At 44.8% G+C, this 17,882-nt stretch overlaps 1 protein-coding gene across 1 annotated transcript in view; it reads right to left on the bottom strand.

Annotated features, from left to right (window-relative positions):
• Positions 1–17,882, bottom strand: part of LOC147108294 (semaphorin-6B-like) — a 789,919-nt gene that overhangs the window by 473,663 nt on the left and 298,374 nt on the right. The window lies entirely within an intron of this gene.

Below are 17,882 nucleotides of genomic sequence, written 5' to 3'. Positions count from 1 at the left end.
ATGATGCCGCCACCTATGGTCGATTTTCCTCCAAATATTCGCTCTCTAGGCTCACACACATTCTTTTTGGGCAAACTAAATCAGCTTGGCTGAGTTGGTAGCACTCGGGAGTCAGGAAGCTTCAAGGCTCACTCCAGGATTTAGTCACGTCATTTAGGCTATTACTTCAGTGTCAAATGTAAATCGCGGCCCTGGAAGGTGGTTCAGGTGGACATTGAAGATCCCATGACACTATTTGAAGACGAGCAAGGAGTTGCCCAGCAAATGCTTCTCCCTTAACTGCGCATCTGACTGCGGTTTGAGAGACCTCACTGCCTTGGAAATGGCTGCTGCGTTTATCCAAAGAAGAACAGTAACGGCACAATGTAACTTGACTGTGTCTGCAGTGCCGAGACTGCAAAATCTTTCTCTGTTTGACAGAGGGAAGCTGGTGCTCCTGAAACTGTATCTCAGCGTCAGTCAGCGCCTTCAGGAGAGGAGGGGAGAAAAATTGAAAGAAAAAAAAGGACTAGAAATTCTTTTGTAAAGAAAGCAGAACAACTTAATTCTGAACGCGTCTTTGCATATCATGATTTCCTCTGCATTTTGTATCAATGTAAATGAGGGGAGTTTATGGTGAAAACTCTACAGATTTCACCAGCACGAAAATTGCTTGCTGGCTAAAGATGCTAAACTCTTCAGTAGCAGCAGCCCGGCAGATAAGTTGCTCTCCTACTTATTCTTTTTAGTGACTTTGGTTATGTTTAATAGCATTTTCTTTCTGATTGGCAAGCATTCCCAGAAACCGGATCCTTCAATTCAATTGTGTGTTGTCAGAAAAGCCCCAAAGAAGTATATAATAGGTTCATCCATGGTATTGGACCCCAGGCTTTTGTCTGCTTTAAAAAACCCAGTGACAAAAAAAAACCTCGTTAAGAGTTGCAATGAGATCTGTTGCCGATTGGGTTATTAGACGATTGGTTTAAATAAGTGCAAATTAGTGGAAGGATAAAAGAGAAGAGTTAAACAAAATCGGAAGTTTCTGAAACAGTCTTTGAAGACCTGTGGCCTCCATCTGCTCTCCTCTTTACAAATTCAATGGGTTGCTTCCCCAATGACTCAATTGGTAAATGCACAATTCACTGTTTTATTGAGCCACGCAGACCAGAAAGATCGCACGTTTAGTTCCTGATTTGGCCTCAGATAGGATGTAAATTGGGACGGCCCTTAAGCTATGGGGTGTCCTTCTATTATGGAAGGGAAATACAGCCAAGGTTGGTACTTCTGACCACAATCCAGTGACCCCTGATGGAAAAGATGTTTGTTCATGTCGGGTGAAAGAATATTCGGCTCGGCTGTGATGCCTTGCATGGTCAAGTAGCCTCCACCTGGACTTGCACCTGAAGAATGGCCAATTGAGTGAAGTTATGGGTTGACTGGTGATGCCTGTAGAACTGTGTCCCAGCAAGAGTCAGTGGCTTCAAGAGTGAAGAGAATCAAACTGCGTGGAAAAAGTTCTGAACTGCCTTATAATGATCAATGTGAAGGAAATCACTGACAAAAACATGCAGAACCAAACAGAAAGGGGTTCACTCTCATCTGTAAAATTGTAAAAATGAATGTTACAATTTCATTATAAGTCTTCATAATTGCCACATATTCCTCACAATGTGGTCAAGAATTGTGGCAATTACAAATCTTTTGAGGTACCTGTCTTCATGGCACGAACCCTTTGGATTTGTAAATGATTTATTCACTTGTCTTCATGGAAAAACAACAGGCCATATTCCTGTAAGTTTTTTTTTATGCTGTTCTTTTTACATATTTAAGTGGGTCGCTAATTACATATTTGGTGCCATTTCTCAGACAAATACATCATTTTGAGCGCAAGGAAGCTAAATAAAAATCCAGCTCCTTGCACTGCCTGTGTAAAAAAGGAATCGTTCAGTAATTCATTATATGTGGGGTGTTGTGTATGTACCTTTAAGGAAATAACTGGTCTTAGACTGCAGTACCGGCAGTGGCCACCCCTGTATAAAAGGCCCTAGCAGGCTTCTGTAGTTTCAGTTTCAAGCTGCCTCTTGTTCAGTAAAGTACCTGTTAAACTGTTCTCCCGAAGTCTGTGTATTATTGAGGCGCGGACTTTACAGTGGCGACGAGTAAGTTCGAACTCACCTGCAGTGTGGCATCATCTCACGGGGATCTCGCCTGAAAGGAAGGTCCTGGAAGGTCGTAGTCTCAGCAACGGGCGTCAACCGAGGGCAATTGCCCAAAGAATCCATCGGTGTTTGGAGAATTGCGGGAGAGACTGTGGTTCCAGTGAATCGTGCTGGTAGCAGGTAGCGCGCTGACCCTTCCGGACTGCGGCGGGCTCAAGCTCGATCGAGGGGGGGCTCTACAAATCGGGCCGCGCAGCGTCGCCGGGAAAAGAAAACAAGAGAGAGAGGGTGGCGCACACAGGGCGCGGTCGGTGCTCGAGAACAGGACAGCGGAGAGAAACTAAACGGGGGGGAAGGAAAGCGAGACGCGCCGAAGCTGCGGGTCGCTGCCATTACCCCGTAGAACGCTAGGAGCAGCGTGGCAGTAAGGGGAAGAAGCAAAAGCGCGGGAGGCGCCATTTTATCCCGCTGGGGAAGAAGCAAAAGCGCGGGAGGCGCCATTTTATTCCATTGGGGAAGAAGCAAAAGCGCGGGAGGCGCCATTTTAAATCGCCCAAGATGCTGAAAAGTGGCAGTATCACTGCTTTCGACAACGAGGTAGAAGACTGGACCACGTATGTAGAAAGAATCGAAGTGTACTGCAAGGCAAATGAGGTGGCTGATGGAAAGAGGGTGTCGGTATTATTAAATCTGATGGGTGTGAATACGTACGGCCTATTGCGGAATTTAATTACCCCAGCTAAACCAATGGAGAAAAGTTTTGAGGAGATTGTTCATATCTTACAGGAACACCTAAGCCCTACACCACTGCTGATAGCAGAAAGATTCAAGTTCCATAAAAGAAACCAGCACAAAGATGAGAGCAATGCTGACTATCTTACGGAACTACGCAAGTTATCGAAGCACTGCCAGTTCGGAGCAGGACTGGCAGACACCTTACGGGATAAGTTTGTCTGCGGGCTCCAGAGTGAAGGAACCCAGAAACGACTACTTTCAAAAAAGGACCTGACGCTAGAACAGGCTTTCAGCGTGGCAGTATCCTATGAAGCAGCAGCATGGGGAGCTGCGGAAATACAACAGAAACCACAAGAATACAGCGCTAACGAAATGGCGTATGGAGCCGAAAAGTGCTATCGCTGCGGCAGAACAACCCATGAGCAGAAGGACTGCTGGTTTAAAGACAAATTATGCAGGCAATGCGGGAAGATGGGACATATAGCAAGAGTCTGCAGGTCGGGAAAGAAGACCAACACGACAAGAACTACTAAGGAACAGTACAGGAAAGTAAAGAAACTGACAGATAGTAGTTCAGAAGATCAGGAGAGTGATAAGGACTCCGGGAGCAGGCGACTAAGTTGTTTAAAGCTACACAACGTGATCGCAAAAGAAGATCACAGAACCATTTGGGTCACCCTCATGATAGCAGGGTCCCCAGTGAATCACAGAAACCCCACAGTGCAGATAGAGGCCATTTCGGCCCATCGAGCCTGCACCGACACATATCCCACCCGATCCCTGTAACCCCTACACCAACACATATCCCACCCTATCCCCGTAACCCCACGTATTTAATCCCCCTAACACTAAGGGTCAATTTATCATAGCCAATCAACCTAACCCGCACATCTTTGGACTGTGAAGATGGAATTGGACACATGATCAGCCCTAACTGTCATGAATCAACGAGACTATGAGCGGCTATTCTCACACATACCCTTAAAGGACACGTCCATTGTATTGAAGACATACATGGGGCAAAAGGTCTACCCCAGAGGAAAAATAAGGGTGCCAGTTGAATATAACGGAAAGGAAACACAGAAACTATACATGTATATACTACGAGATGGAGGACCACCATTATTGGGACGTGAATGGATCCGAAGACTACAGTTGGATTGGCATTCCATTCTGGCACTAACTGTGACTGACAAAAAAGGTGATGGCGTCGCACCTGGACATCTGTCACAAATTCTATCTGACGCGGAAGAGGTGTTCCAACAAGGACTTGGGACTCTAAAAGGAGTAAAGGCAACCATAAAGATTGAGGATAATGCAACCCCCAAATTTTTCAAGGCCAGACCGGTGCCATACGCGATACGCCCAGCTGTGGAAGCTGAACTGGAGAGTCTGGAGCGTTCGGGGGTGCTGTCTAAGGTGGACTGGAGCGAGTGGGCCACACCCATCGTTCCTGTAATGAAGAAAGCATTGAGCAGCACGCCTGGGGAGCCAAGGAAGGTTCGCATCTGTGGGGACTTCAAGGTGACTGTGAACCCAGTCCTGCACACAGTACAGTATCCGCTTCCGCGGATAGAAGATATTTTCGCCTCACTATCTGGAGGGAAATGTTTTACAAAGATTGACCTGGCTCAAGCGTATCTACAAATGGAGGTGGAAGAAGCATCTAGGAAATACCTCACGATAAACACTCACAAAGGCCTTTACCAGTACAATCGACTGGTATTTGGGGTAGCATCGGCCTCGGCTATGTGGCAGAGGGCAATGGAACAAGTCCTGCAAGGGATCCCGGGGACCCAGTGTTATTTGGACGACATCCTGGTTACGGGCGAAAATGACAATGAACACCTTGCCAACCTGGAACAGGTGCTCACGAGATTGCAGGAATATGGGCTACGAGCCAACCGTCCCAAATGCGAGTTCTTCAGGAGACAAATCTCGTATTGTGGCAACATGATTGATGAGGAAGGGTTGCATAAGTCGCCGGACAAGATTGAGGCTGTAGTCAAGGCTCCAGCACCAGAAAATGTGTCGCAACTGAGGTCGTTCCTCGGGTTGGTGAACTACTACCATAAGTTCTTGCCGAATTTATCTACAATTCTGCACCCACTGAATGCCCTCCTTCAAACTGGTGTAACATGGAAATGGAGTGATGAGTGTAAGTGTGCCTTTCAGGAATGTAAATGCCAAATCACTTCAAAAGAAGTATTGGCCCACTACAACCCAACACTACCGATTCGGTTGGCATGTGATGCGTCACCTTACAGCATTGGAGCGGTGCTGTCGCACAAATTCCGTGACGGTTCAGAGAGGCCAATAGCCTTTGCATCGCGCTCGCTAACCTCAGCCAAGCGTAACTACGCCCAGATTGACAGGGAGGCCCTCAGCCTGGTGTGGGGGGTGAAGAAGTTCAATCACTATCTGCATGGGCAGAAATTCACTCTACTGACTGATCATCAACCCCTGGTCTCAATTTTTAACCCAAAGAAGGGCGTTCCGGTGATGACGGCGCAACGGCTGCAAAGATGGTCACTTTTTCTAGGGGCACATCAGTATGACATAGAGTACAAAGGTACGAAACAACATGGAAACGCTGATGGGCTGTCGCGCCTACCGTTGCCTACGGCGGAAGAAGCACCTGCAGTGGACCCTGTGGAGATATTCCATGCAACCATAGTTGAATGTTTGCCTGTTATAAACGCAAGTATTGAGAAGGAAACCCGAAATGACCCGACACTCTCTCGGGTCTATGATTTGACGGTGAAGGGATGGCCAGCATATGGCGACTCACTGTTGCCAGCATTCTCGCCAAGGAGGGAACAGCTGTCAATGTGCTGGGGAACCTTGATGTGTGGGTCCCGAGTGGTAATTCCACCCAAGTTGAGAGATAGAGTACTCAATGAGCTTCACGAGGGTCATCTGGGAGGGGTAAAAATGAAGAGCGTAGCCAGGGCATTTGTGTGGTGGCCGGGAATCGATAAAGAAATCGAGGATATGACCAAGAGATGCACAGGATGCCAGAAGGTCCAAAACGCTCCACCACAGGCCCCGCTACATCCATGGGAGTGGCCCTCATCTCCATGGCAACGGGTACACATTGATTTCGCTGGTCCATTTATGGACTCAATGTTTCTAATCGCTGTGGACACCCATTCGAAATGGCCAGAGGTCATTAAAATGTCCTCCACCACCACGGAGAAAACTATTGCAGTCCTAAGGACCATCTTCACCAGGAATGGGTTGCCAGAACAGATCTGTTCCGACAATGGCCCACAGTTTGTGCCTGAGGATTTCCGGAGGATCCTGAAGAATAATGGGGTGAAACATTACACATCTGCCCCATATCATTCAGCCACAAATGGATTGGCTGAGAGGTTTGTTCAGACCTTTAAAAAGGCCATAAAGGCAATGTATAATGACGACATACCACTGCAACACAAGGTGGATAACTTCCTGTTTGCTTACCGGAATGCGACACATGCAGTAACCAACCAAACTCCAGCCGTACTGTTTTTCAACCGGAGACTAAGATGTCGCTTGGATTTGCTCAAACCAAACATAAGATGAGATGTGGAGAATAAGCAGTTCCAGCACATAAATGAGAAGCCAACCAGGAGCTTCAAGATAGGGCAACCAGTCTTGGCCCGCGACTACCAAACAGAAAAATGGCAGCCAGGCACGATATGCACACAGCAGGGACCACTAATGTACACAGTGGACGTTGGAGAGAGCATCGTGAGACGCCATGCTGACCAGATTCTAGAGTCACAGGAACAAGCCAAACCTGTACCACAAGCATGTGCACCTGGTAATGAGCCCGAAGTACAGATTGCGTCTACCTCAGAAGCAGGGGTATTGGAAGCTGACGAACCAACCAATGACAATGAGCCAGAATTGACTCCACAGCCAGAACAGGATACTCGAGAAAGGCGCTATCCAGTCCGTATCAGGAAGCCTCCTCAAAGACTGAACTTATAAATGACTATTTCAGTTGATGTATGTATTACTGAGAAAATTGTAATATAGTTATTATTTAGTTGTTAAATGAATGTTATGTACTGTTTATCTAAAAGGGGAGGAATTGCTGTGTATGTACCTTTAAGCGAATAACTGGTCTTAGACTGCAGCACCGGCAGTGACCACCCCTGTATAAAAGGCCCTAGCAGGCTTCTGTAGTTTCAGTTTCAAGCTGCCTCTTGTTCAGTAAAGTACCTGTTAAACTGTTCTCCTGAAGTCCGTGTATTATTGAGGCGCGGACTTTATATAGGGCTCTTTGGAGTGTTTCTGGGGGACACGATGAGGTGTTGTATAAATGCAGGTTCGTCCTTTCATTCCAGCTCTTCAGGAATGTGGCCTGAAATGTTACTCCTAAATTTCCCCATGTGCAGTCAGGTTTGAACCTGGAATCTCCTGGCTCCTATCCCACATACCACACCAGGTGCTGCATTTACCTCTTTAAAAAATGTTCGCAAGCTGATCAAACACCTGGGGAACAAATGGGTGAACGCCTCCCGTTAAAATATGAGAGGGGAATTTGATACAACTACATTAGGCATTTGTACAGTAATATTGTGCACTGCATAAATTCCAGGCTTGAAAGTTCCTATTACGTGTGTGTGTGACATACTTAATCCTTCACGGTTAATATTTCAGTTCTCATTGTTACTTTTCCTATCAGGGTCACTTTTCACTTTCCTCCCCTCCTCCCACCGGAAGCCAATGGCTTATGCTAGGCTGTGGCTCCACGGGCACTGGCAGCCCACTGGTGCCTTGTCCAAAGTGGCCATTCTTCACATTGAGCCTGGCAGCCGGTTTCAAAATGCACTTGAATGGAGCTGCTCCAAATTAGCTTAAATCAGTTGAACTAACAGGAATGGTGGCTTTGCACAAAGCACTCTGCTGAAGTGATTGAGAAATAATTAGAGTTTTGCATCGGCAGAAACACTGTAATGGACCAATTATCTGAATGATAATTACCAATGTCACAGATGAGTGAGAACTACTTTTAAATGAACAAAGTCACGATTTTCTGGCCCTAAACTAAAAATCAGCCCCACGTTCAAAATCTTTATACCAGAGAAATCCACCCTCAAGTGTACAAGCTCTTAACCCTTAGCGTGCTGAAGTATAATTTCGTTGTCCAGGTATGTTCTTTGGGGGTGGGGGAGGATTACTGAGATTTCTCTACACTGGTTGGCAGCTCCTTCCTGTTTGGCTGCAGTAAAATGTCAAACATTGACTTGGGCCAGGTTTATGAATCAACCCTGTCAATCTCAAATTCATTGCCATCAAAACTGCTGAAAAATCACCTTTTGGTGAGTTTTAGCCAATCAAATGGCATTTGGTTTCAAATTTGCATTCACCTTCAAAATGGACAGTGGAAGCATGAAGGATGAAGATAGAGGCAATCAAAAGATTTTGGATTGCTGCCATTGTCTGTATGCTGCACAGCGTATGAGCTGAAAGCAAACAAACCCGAATGTGTGGGGAGGCTGGAGTTTCCCTGAACCTGTCAGTAATCTAGAATTAAGGGGACGCTTGCTTGTTCATGCTCTCCAAAGGAATCTGAAGGAGATGGGAGCGTACAGTTCAGGAATCACAAGCACAATCCCGCGTCCTACCGCTCTGTGCCCTTGCATAGTGCTGCGAGACGTTACTGCTTTGTTTTGTTGTAAAATTCTCAGCTCTGACTCACCACCACCTCTCTCAGCCTCTCCACTGTCTCTAAATTTTCACACTGCTTGTCCCGACATCCAGTATTGGATAAGAGGACTTTTTTCAACTAAATATTGGGAAGACCAAAGCCATTATCTTCAGTCCCCGCCACAAACTCTGTTCCCTAGCCACCAACTCCAACTTTCTGAGGTTGATCCAGACTGTTCGCAACATTGGCGTCATATTTCACCCTGAGATGAGCTTCCGACCACATATCCACGCCATCACTAAGACCGCCTATTTCCACCTTCATAACATTGCCTGACTCCGCCCCTGCCTCAGCTCACCTGCTGCTGAAACCCTCATTCATGCCTTTGTTACCTCTAGACTAAACTATTCCACTCCTGGCCGGCCTCCCATTTTCCACCCTCTGTAAATTGAAGCTCATCAAAAACTCTGCTGCCAGTATCCTAACTTGCACCAAGTCCCGTTCGCCCATCACCCCTGTGCGCGCTGGCCTACCTTGGCTCCCGGTTAAGCAACGCCTCGATTTTAAAATTCTCATCCTTGTTTTCAAATCCCTCCATGGCCTCGCCCCTCCCTATCTCTGTAACCACGTACAGCCCTACAACCCTCCGAGTCTCTGCGCTCCTCTAATTCTGGCCTCTTGTGCATCCCTGATTTTAATCACCCCACCATTAATGGCCGTGCCTTCAGCTGCCGAGGCCCTAAGCTCTGGAATTCCCTCCCTAAACTCTCTGCCTCGCTTTCCTCCTATAAGATGCTCCTTAAAAAAAACCTCGTAATCGGCCCTAATATCTCCTTATGTGGCTCAGTGTCAAATTTTGCTTGATAACGTTCCTGTGAAGAGCCTTGGGACGTTTTACTACTTTAAAGCTGCTCTATAAATGCAAGTTGTTGTTGTTCAAATCAGGTCTGTATGGTGCAGCAGGTTAGACACCAACCTTTCATCTCTGGGACCTGGTTCAAATCAAAATAGAACTCCTGTTTCTGTCAGGTAGATCGAAGGGTCCAATGTGAAACGAGTTTGGATAGTCTCTATGGAGGATGGCAGAAGAAAGCAGGGTGACAACAAAAGATGCTACAACGGTTCACTTGAAGCAGTGCAACATGGTCATTGACTCTTGGGAAACCCTGGCTACTGACAGACAGAACTGGGGCTGAAGTAAGTGAAGGGCTTTGTGCTGCAAGGCTGCGAGAGTGTGGAGGCAAGACACAAGAGATGGAAGGATCGGCAACATCAGAGGGGTCAACAAGAGAACACCCAAGGAACATGGTTACGTGAGGCTTGTGGTGGACAGTGACCGTCATGTATCCGACTGCATTGTCATCAACGCTCCCACTTGCCATGAACTTATTTGTTGTTGTCATGGTCATTCTCGAGTACGAGGGATACAATTACAATTCAATTCAATCGCTTTATTGGCATGACAAGTTACATCTTATGTTGCCAAAGCATCGGAAAACATTCATGTTTGTTCACAAAAATACAGATCTATCCATACAGTGTATAAACAGATATATCCCTGAGTGTATAAATATACTTTCATATAATTTATATATACTCTTATCTTATCTTTAGTGGTTGTCCCTCTGTTTATGGCAAGCTGTAACATAGTGTGCCGCTAGTGTTATGCAACTTCTCTCTTCCCCTAGTAGGTATGGGAGTTTTTGGTCGTCATTCAATTTTCTGAATTCCGGGCATATTTTTGTAAATTTTGGGTAGAAATTCTCCCTTATGCCCTGATATTTTCTACAAGCTGTGAGGAAGTGCATCTCTGTCTCCACCATTCCCTGACTGCAGTGAGAGCATATCCTGTCCTCTCTTGGTAGCCGGGTCTGTCTGTGTCTACCTTTTTCGATCGCCAGGCTATGTTCACTAAAGTCTGTACATTGTCAGGATTTTTCTCAGTTTGCTGTCCTTTACCATGGTCAGGTAATCAGCTATGTTGTATTGTCTGTTTAGGGCCAAGTAGCAATTGAGTTTGCTTTGGGTTTTTGTTGTTTCTGCCCAATATGTCAGATATTTTTCCTTTTGCTTAGCGACGATTGTGTTGGGTCGAATTCTTTGTGTTACGCTGTCACTGTCCTGGGGCTGGTTATTGTTAGTAGTGTTAGTAGTTACTTCACTGAGTCCCAGGACTAGTTGACTGAGGGTATTCTTCTTTATGGTCAGCTCTTGGCATTTCAGGGCGTCGTAGTGATAGCATTGGGGGTTGCTCATTTGTAGGTGATTCCAAAATTTGGTGGCTCTTTTTTGGATAGTGATTATTAATGGATATTGGCCTAGTTCCGCCCTGCATGCAATGTTTACTGTTTTCCTTTGAGTCCGGAGGATACTTTTACAGAATTCTGCATGTAGGATCTCAATTGGGTGTTTGTCCCATTTTGCAAATTCTTGTTGTGTTAGCGGTCCCCATACCTCACTGCCATAGAGTGCAATTGGTTCAATTACTGATTTGAAAATTTTTAGCCAAATGCTAATTGGGATTTCTATTTGGATTGATTTTTTAATGGCATAGAAAGCCCTTCTTGCTTTCTCTTTCAGTTCATTCACAGCCAGTTTGAAGTTTCCCGTAGAACTGATTTTTAAGCCCAAGTATGTGTAGTTAGTGGTTTGTTCAATTTTGGTTGTTCCTAGTGTGAAATTTATTTTGGGTCCCTGATGTCTGGATCTTTGCTGGAACACAAGGACTTTGATTTTTTGGGGATTCATTGTCAGGGCCCAAGTCTGGCAGTACGACTCCAGCAGATCCAGGTTCTGCTGTAGACCCTCCTTAGTTGGTGACAGCAGAACCAGGTCGTCTGCATAGAGGAGGAATTTAACCTTGGATTCATATAGGGTGAGGCCGGGTGCTGTAGATTGTTCAAGTAGTTTTGCCAATTCATTTATGTAAATATTAAAGAGTGTCGGTGAGATTGGCAAGCCCTGCGTCACTCCCCGCCCCTGTGGGAAGTATTTTGTTTGTTTGTCTCCAATTTTAACTGCACATTTGTTGTTTGTATACATTGATTTAATTACATCATATGTTTTTCCCCCTACCCCGCTTTCGATAAGTTTCAGGAATAAACCGTCATGCCAGATGGAGTCGAAAGCCTTCTGGAAATCTATAAAGCATGCATAGATTTTGCTTTTGTTATGGTGAACGTGTTTGTCAATTAGGGTCTGTAGGGTGAAGATATGATCTGATGTTCTATAGTTTGGCAGGAATCCAATTTGGCTTTTACTCAAGACATTGTGCTCCTCAAGGAAGTTTATAAGTCTTTTGTTTATGATGCTACAGAATACCTTCCCCAGGTTACTGTTTACACAGATGCCTCGATAGTTATTTGGGTCGTCTTTGTCCCCACTTTTGTATATGGGCGTTATGAGTCCTTTGTTCCAGATATCAGGGAAGTAACCGACACTCAGAACCAAGTTGAAGAGTTTTAGGATAGCCAGTTTCATTTTGTCGTCTGTGTGTTTAATCATCTCGTTTAGTATGCCGTCTGTCCCGCAAGCTTTTCCTGGTCGCAGGTCCTTGAGTTTTTCAAAAAGTTCTATTTCTATTATTATGGAGTCTAGCGGGTTTTGGTTATCTTTTATGGCCATTTCTAGCTTTTCCAGTTTTTTGCATATTTGGTGTTGCTCTGGCCTTAGTGTATTTTTCTGGTATAATTTTTCAAAGTGGTTTTCCCATGTGTCCCCATTTTGAATGGCCAATTCGTCGTGTTGTTTTTTGTGTAGTGTATTCAAGTTGTCCCAGAAACAATTGGAATCAGTGGATTCCTCAATGGAGCTGAGTGTATTCTTAATATATTGCTCTTTTTTGGTTCTGAGTGTGTTTCTGTATTGTGTTAGTGTCTGACAATAAGTAAGGCGTAATTCCTCGTTTTCTGGATGTCTGTGTTTTTGGTTTGATATTTTTCTAAGTTTTTTCCTCATGTTATGGCAATCTGGGTCAAACCATTTTTCATAGTTTTTTGTTTTGGGTTTGTTCTTGCGAGCTTTCAAGTTTGCCCTTGTTGCCAAATTATCAAAAATATTGTTTAGGTTATTTACTGCCCAGTTTACGCCTTCTTTATTGTGAGTGTATATGTTATCCAGAAAGGTGTCCAAGAGAGCTTGAGTTGATGCATTGCTAATTGTTTTCTGGTATTTTTCCGTGTCATTTTTGGCCCATCTGTACGATTTTTTGGTGTTGTACAGTTTACTGGGTTGTGTTTCTATGTTGTTTGTTTCTGTCTTTTTGAGATACATAGTAATTTGACTGTGATCTGACAGTGTTGTTTGTGGTTTGACTGTGAATGCTCTGAAAGAGGATGGGTCCAAATCTGTAATCATATAGTCTACTGTGCTGCAGCCAAGAGGTGAGCAATAGGTCGATCTTCCTAGGAGGTCTCCTATGAACCTACCATTGACAATGTACAGACCCAGGCTTCGACAGAGCTGTAGGAGCTGTTTTCCGTTGGTATTTGCCTCAATTCAGTTCCTAGTTGGTATGCACCCATAGCACAAAACTGGCACTAAAGTGGCAATCCCACTCAGAGGTCACAGAAGGCTGGCGTAGGAAATTGAAAAATGCTCTCCTGGTACAGTAGGTTGTACTCTTCTGAGGTTTAAGCTGAAGCACATTGTTGGTGCAGAGTAGACGGAGCTTTACTCTGCATCTAACTGTGCTACAAGTCACCTGGGAGTACTTGATGCTGACACTAAATGACTAACAGTAAGTGTTCCATTCCCCAGCATTAACAGCTCTTACCTTGATAAGCACAAAATTCACACAAAGGAAAGTATTTAAAAAAAGGTAGGTTGTGCCCACTGACTTACTGTGAGCTTTCCACAGTTTCCAATTGAACTGTCTTAGAAATACCAGGACTCAAGCCTACAGTTCTCAAAGGTCACATTCATTTCTATAGCTGCAGTGATCAAGGTATGACTCCCTCGACACCATCTTTCCTCAGGCAACACAGATCTGAAGGAGTCACTTCCAGAGATTAATACTTTACAGGCAGAGAGTACTGAGGTTTCATTAAATTAACAATTAAAAATTCAAGATATATTATAAATGGAAGTTTTCAAGATATGAAGGGAATTGATGACATTGATTCAGGTAATTTCTTTACTATGGTGAAGGGTTGCAATCTCAGGGGACTCAAGTGAAAAATTTGGAAGTTAGGTGCAACAATGGAAGTGAGGACAAACTTTTTACACAAACAGAAGCATGGTATGAAGGATAGGCCATTGAAAAGGGCAACATCAATGCGTTCAACAGACAGTTAGATGAATTTCTGAAGAGGGAAGTGATTGCAAGATACAAAGAGAAGGGGGTTGGTAGGGTTCATGTGTCAAAAAGGGACAGGTATGTCGAGCTTAATTGTATTTCTGGTTCCTTTGTGTTAATGTTTCATTAAAACAAATTCTATTTTTAAATTCCACTTTCTTCCCATTGTGGTTCTCATTATCCCTCCAAAATGGAATAATATTCTTGATTTAAACATCAGATTGCAGACAGGTCATGAGAAATGTCACTTTCTCTGGTCTGCTTGGTTTTTGAAAAATAATAATGTGCTTTGATGTTGCAGTAGCAAAAATAAAACTGACATTTCTCACATTGATGAGTATGAAGGAGATTAAGGGAAGCCCAGTCTTCACGAAAAAGCATCTGACTGTCTGGGGAGGCAAAGGAGTTCCACGTCACGTATGTCACAATGGCACTGTGCTCAACTGACATAAGGACACGTGTTGAGATAATCTCCATCACCGACGTCAATCTCCAAATGGAAAATGAATCACCAATGGCTTTTTTTTTTAAATGAAGACAACAAAACCAGTTTTCTGAATGTGTACTTCTGGCAGGAAGAGCATATCAGGAAACCAGGGGCAGGCTTCCCACCAGGCACATACATTCAGAAAATTAGCCCTAAATATATTAAAATTTGGTAGTGCCCTTTCCTCTATTATGTTTCAGTTCTAATGAAACAGAGTCGGCATCTACATGCATCAGAGGTATATAAAACTTGGATCAGTTAAACAACAGCAACAACAAGTTGCATTTATGTAGCGCCTTTAATGTAGTGAAATGTCCCACGGTGCTTCACAAGAACGTTACCAAACAAAATTTGACACATAAGGTGATATTAGGGCAGATGACCAAAAAGCTTGGTCAAAGAAGCAGGTTTTAAGGAGCGTCTTAAAGGAGGAGAGAGAGGTAGACCTGAAGACACTAATGGTTGAGCGATTAAAATCGGGGATGCACAAGAGGCCAGAATTGGAGGAGTGCAGAGATTTCAGAGGGTTGTAGGGCTGGAAGAGGTTACAGAGATAGGGAGGGTTGAGGCCAAGGAGGGATTTGAAAACAAGGATGTGAATTTAAAAATTGAGATGTTGCTGGACCAGGAGCCAATGTAGGCCAGCGAGCACAGGGATGATGGGCGAACAGGACCTGGTGCGAGTTAGGATACGGACAGCAGAGGTTTGGATGAGCGCAAGTTTATGGAGGGTGGAAGATGGGAGGCCAGCCCGGAATAGTCAAGTCTGGAGGTAACAAAGGCATGAATGAGGGTTTCAGCAGCAGATAAACTGAGGCAGGGAAAGGGACAGAGATGGGCGATATTATGAAGATGGAAGTAGGCGGTCCTGGTGTGATTAGAAGCTCTTCTCGGGGTCAAGTAACATCAAGGTTCAGCCTCAGATAGTGGCCAGGGAGGGAGATGGAGTCGGTGGCTAGGGAACGGAGTTTGTAGTGGGGACCGAAAACAATGACTTCGGTCTTCCCAATATTTTGTTGAAAGAAATTTCTGTTCATCCAGTACTGGATGTCGGACAAGCAGTGTGACAAATCAGAGACCGTGGAGGGGTCCAGAATATTACGTCAAGGTAGAGTAGGCAAGTTGGAAAGAGGAAATAAATTATAAAGTAAACTTAAAATAGATATTAGTGAGAAATTCTTCACTTAAAAGGTGATAAATGTTTGAAATAACCTGCCAGGCAGTGTAATAGAGGCAAAAATATTAGGGACATTAAAATGCTGGGATGTTGGTCGCTAGGCGAGGAGAGTTTCAACTAAGTGAGTGGCCTTTTCTTGTCCTAGGCTTTACTTCTGTTCTTACAGTGCACAGTTTATAAAACCTACCTGAAGAATTCGTCATGGGGATTTGAATTTTATTGATCTTTCTTTAACCCAAAAATTCAGTGAAAATAAAATAAGACAAAGTGCCTCACAGGATTTTAATGAAGTAATATACAGGACAGTTAGAGGCAATAATAGCTGGAATTTTAAAACTCAGGCTTGCTAGCACCTAATTGCTGCTACTTGATTGACCTGATTTCTCTTCTCTTTACATTGCTGGTGCTGTACTGCACGGTTTCTCAGACAAAAATAACCCTCGTTTGAAATACTGACTCATTTGCAGCAAAGGCTTGTGCCTGGATTGGAATTACTTATGAATTTATTTTTATGGTTAAAAATTAGCAATGTAAAAATCAAGCTAAGTAAAAATGTGTCTCTTCAGAGGGTGCAGAAGTGACTTAGCAGAATGGTTCTGGGGTTGGGGACTCTTGGCTAAAAGGACAGGTTGGAGAAGCTGGATTTGTTTTCATTAGAGCAAAGGAGGTTGAGGGGTGATTTGATAGAGGTGTGCAAGATGATGATGATGTGGAGATGCTGGTGTTGGACTGGGGTGGGCAAATGTGAGAAGTCACACAACACCAGGTTATAGTCCAACAGCTTTATTTGAAATCAGAAGCTTTCGGAGCGCTGCTCCTTCGTCGGGTGAAGTGAAGAGATGCATATAGGCACAGCATATATAGTCAGAGAACACTGCCAGATGATTACAGGTAATCTTTCTAACTGCCCTTTATCCCACCTCGGCAGAGAGATAATCACAGCAATCAAAGGTGTGGATGGTGTCCAAACAGGTCAGTCAGGAAAACATTACATCAAAGAACAATGAGGTGGGGTCAGCAGGGGTCAAATGTTACAGATGCTGGGGTCTGTATGAAAAACAAAAAACAAAGAACAATAAAAAAAAAAAATTTTTTTGCTGGAAATCACAGCAGGTCCGGGCGCATCTGTGTAGAGAACACAAGCCAATGACGACTCGAGTCTGGGTGACTCTACGTCAGGTGGGGTTACATGTAGCGTGACATGAACCCAAGATCCCGGTTGAGGCCGTCCTCATGAGTGCGGAGCTTGGCTATCAGTTTCTGCTCGACGATTTTGCGTTGTCGTATGTCTCGAAGGCCGCCTTGGAGAATGCTTACCTGAAGATCGGAGGCTGAATGTCCTTGACTGCTGAAGTGTTCCCCGACTGGGAGGAAACACTCCTGCCTGGCGATTGTTGTGCGGTGTCCGTTCATCCATTGTCGCAGTGTCTGCATGGTCTCGCCGATGTACCATGCTCCGGGGCATCCTTTCCTGCAACGTATGAGGTAGACAACGTTGGCCGAGTCACATGAGTATGTACCATGTGCCTGGTGGGTGGTGTCTTCATGTGTGATGATGGTATCTGTGTTGATGATCTAGCATGTCTTGCAGAGGTTGCCGTGGCAGGGTTGTGTGGTGTCGTGGTCGCTGTTCTCCTGAAAGCTGGGTAATTTGCTGCGAACGATGGTCTGTTTGAGGTTAGGCGGCTGCTTGAAGGTGAGTAGTGGTGGCGTGGGGATGGCCTTAGCGAGGTGCTCGTCATCGTCGATGACATGTTGAAGGCTGCGAAGAACATGGCGTAGTTTCTCCGCTCCGGGGAAGTACTGGACGACGAAGGGTACTCTGTTGGTTGTGTCCCATGTTTGTCTTCTGAGGAGGTCTATGCAATTTTTCGCTGTGGCCCGTCGGAACTGTCGATCAACAAGTCGAGCGTCATATCCCGTTCTTACGAGGCATATCGGCGAGACCATGCAGACACTGCGACAACGGATGAACGGACACCGCACAACAATCGCCAGGCAGGAGTGTTTCCTCCCAGTCGGGGAACACTTCAGCAGTCAAGGACATTCAGCCTCCGATCTTCGGGTAAGCATTCTCCAAGGCGGACTTCGAGACACACGACAACGCAAAATCTTCGAGCAGAAACTGATAGCCAAGTTCCGCACTCATGAGGACGGCCTCAACCGGGATCTTAGGTTCATGTCACACTACATGTAACCCCACCTGACGTAGAATCATCCAGACTCGAGTCGTCATTGGCTTGTGTTCTCTACACAGATGCGGCCGGACCTGCTGTGATTTCCAGCAAAAAATTTTTACATTTTTTTATTGTTCTTTGTTTGTTTTTCATACAGACCCCAGCATCTGCAACATTTGACCCCTGGTGACCCCACCTCATTGTTCTTTGATGTAATGTTTTCCTGAC

Source organism: Somniosus microcephalus, chromosome 13 (genome assembly GCF_052327205.1).
Source record: "Somniosus microcephalus isolate GS21.2 chromosome 13, FLI_Smic_1.0, whole genome shotgun sequence".
NCBI lineage: Eukaryota > Metazoa > Chordata > Chondrichthyes > Squaliformes > Somniosidae > Somniosus > Somniosus microcephalus.
This window is presented reverse-complemented; position numbering and strand designations above follow the sequence as displayed.